This window comes from Topomyia yanbarensis, chromosome 1, assembly GCF_030247195.1.
Source record: "Topomyia yanbarensis strain Yona2022 chromosome 1, ASM3024719v1, whole genome shotgun sequence".
Lineage (NCBI taxonomy): Eukaryota > Metazoa > Arthropoda > Insecta > Diptera > Culicidae > Topomyia > Topomyia yanbarensis.
The window spans coordinates 114,840,822-114,844,424 of record NC_080670.1 but is presented as its reverse complement, the minus strand read 5'-3'; positions in this window follow the sequence as shown (position 1 = coordinate 114,844,424).

The window sequence follows — 3,603 nt, the reverse complement described above, 5'->3', positions numbered from 1 at the left end:
ATTTGATGCATTTGATGCATTTGATTCATTTGATTCATTTGATTCATTTGATTCATTTTTGCCTTTCTCAATATTTTTTGATTCATTTGATTCATTTGATTCATTTGCTTCATTTGATTCATTTGATTCATTTGATTCATTTGATTCATTTGATTCATTTGATTCATTTGATTCATTTGATTCATTTGATTCATTTGATTCATTTGATTCATTTGATTCATTTGATTCATTTGATTCATTTGATTCATTTGATTCATTTGATTCATTTGATTCATTTGATTCATTTGATTCATTTGATTCATTTGATTCATTTGATTCATTTGATTCATTTGATTCATTTGATTCATTTGATTCATTTGATTCATTTGATTCATTTGATTCATTTGATTCATTTGATTCATTTGATTTATTTGATTCATTTGATTCATTTGATTCATTTGATTCATTTGATTCATTTGATTCATTTGATTCATTTGATTCATTTGATTCATTTGATTCATTTGATTCATTTGATTCATTTGATTCATTTGATTCATTTGATTCATTTGATTCATTTGATTCATTTGATTCATTTGATTCATTTGATTCATTTGATTCATTTGATTCATTTGATTCATTTGATTCATTGGATTCATTTGATTCATTTGATTCATTTGATTCATTTGATTCATTTGATTCATTTGATTCATTTGATTCATTTGATTCATTTGATTCATTTGATTCATTTGATTCATTTGATTCATTTGATTCATTTGATTCATTTGATTCATTTGATTCATTTGATTCATTTGATTCATTTGATTCATTTGATTCATTTGATTCATTTGATTCATTTGATTCATTTGATTCATTTGATTCATTTGATTCATTTGATTCATTTGATTCATTTGATTCATTTGATTCATTTGATTCATTTGATTCATTTTTTTTTATTCATTTGATTCATTTGATTCATTTGATTCATTTGATTCATTTGATCCATTTGATTCATTTGATTCATTTGATTCATTTGATTCATTTGATTCATTTGATTCATTTGATTCATTTGATTCATTTGATTCATTTGATTCATTTGATTCATATGATTCATTTGATTCATTTGATTCATTTGATTCATTTGATTTATCTGATTCATTTTATTCGTATCTTTAATTTTATGCATTTCATGTTCAGTCATTCGTTTTATTTCATTCAGTTTGTTAGTATGAGTCAATTTATTCTATTAATCTTATAACTATTTCTAAATATAATCTTAATTTTTATGTAATAACCTAATCTAATTTGATTCGTGTATTTGGATCAAAATTATAATGATTTCCATTAATTTTTCTACTCATTTTATGAATTTAAAAACCTATTGTTTCATTTTTTGCTTTACTTTTTTATTTCGGTCGTTTTGTTGATTTCTATAATTTATTCAGTTTATTCGAGATTTTATTCGTGCAAGACTAGAAACTGTTTTCATCCCACCTCTAGTTGGGTGCCTACTTCTCGTGAGTTCTGCAAACTAATCCAATAGTGAAATGTGTAAGAAATGTCTCATCTCACTGCTAGGTGGATTAAATAGGTTTTTATGTTACAGTTCAGATTGCTGGAGTTTAAAAACGTGAGACTATAAAAATACTTCTGACGAAGAACGAATGACCGTAATATGTTGAAGAATGTTGTGGAACTCTAAAACTCCTTGTGCGCGTGCCTCTCAATGACACTAGTTTTTCCGAGAGATAACTTGGGTTTGAGGTTTTGATGATTTTGAAAAGATTTATGCAAGATCTATATTTATAGAAATTACTGAAAGAGCAGCCTATAAGTATCTTTTGCAGATGTGATACATGTGAGTACCTGAGTACGCATATCTTATACAAGCATCTAATGCTACTCTTTGCTTATTAAGTGATTCACTCGATGAATTTGTATAAACAAAATCTCCGTAGATGAAATGCGGCAGCAACAATGCTTTGAATAACTTCAATTTAGTTTGAATGCTGCAATTCCTTGTTGTCAAATTTAAACGTTTCAATGATCCATAAATTTTTGAACATTGATACATAAACCATCCCACACCAAATTGCTATTGAATATAACTCCTGAGTTATTGACTCGGTGTACAAAATTTACTTCAACTCCATCGGTGCAAATATTTGGAGGTAAAACAGTAATCCTTTGTTTAGAGATAAGCATTGCTTTTGTTTTACTAGGGTTGATTAGTAATAAATTTTCTTTTGACCAATTGATGATTTTGCGAAGGTCGTGGTTCATCATGTTTCCAATGGTAGTTATATCTGTAATTTTGTCCGCACAAATGTATATTTGAACGTCATCTGCAAAGAGATGAACCGAACAGAAATCTAAAACGCTTGGGAGATCATTAATAAAAAGAGAAAAAAGAAGAGGACCAAGGACTGACCCTTGAGGAACTTCGGATAACTTACTGTTGCGTAGGCGAATGAACTATGAGTTATATCAGCTGCACATTCGTTGTATTGGTACGAACTTTCATGAAAAAAAACGGATCAGAGACCAAAAATATCCACAAATCAGATCCAGGAAAAGAAGTCTCCCAAAGTACCCACTCTCGATGGGGGATGCAACTACAATGTGTCTTCTAACTTATCGTCGTCCATATCTGGATATACTAAGTAGTTTGAACCATTTCTTTTTCACAGTATTGGTCTGTATAGGACTTATTTATCCATATTTTCTGCACGAGAATTCCGAACGAAACAATATGAAAGCTATAAGGATGAATGGAAAGAGACTGCATTGCAATCAACTGAATGCACGGCTTTTATGCTATCGACATAGCCTAGACATTTCACACTATTTACTTCAATGCAAATAAAAATTTTGAAATATCTACCTGTCTCATTCACGAATCGCATTCTCCCTGTCGTTTTCTGTTCAAGGGACTTGAAAGCACATGTGACCTTGTCTCACTTTACTATAATCAATTGCGTGTTAAATACTGGACCAGTAAATTCTATTCTGTACATAAATCTTTTTTTCGGGAATATGCGACCAAAAAGTAAACTTCGAATTCCAAAGCAAATTGAACGTTCCAGGTTCCTGATAAATAATTAAGGTCCAACAATAAAGTAGAAACACCAGATAATCTTAAAACGCTATCAAGTAAAGAAGCATGAAAACAAAAAGAATAATACCAAAAAAAGATGGAAGCCCTAGAAAGTCCATTGCATATTTATTACCCTTTTCTCAGAAGATGGGATTTTCAAAACATTTCAAAACTTTTTGATGCAATGGTTCTCAAATTCGTACAATCCGGTTTATTCATTTTCTTAATTCAAAAAATTTTTTAGCTTCAAATATATGACCATTTCATTTTAAATAATTATTTCATTCCGCATCTTTTTATTCGTTTTGTTCATCTGCGTTCATTTTACTTATTTTATTCGGTTCATTCTTTGGATTCACTCTGATCAGTTTATTCTGTTTTGTGCATTTTACTCATATCATTTATTTAACTTATTTTATTCATTGTTTTCATTGTATGCATTTTATTCATTTTTTCCAGTTTATTCATTTTGTTCAGTTTCTTTATTTTAATAATCTGACTACTCTTTCAGTTTTAATCATTTCATCCAA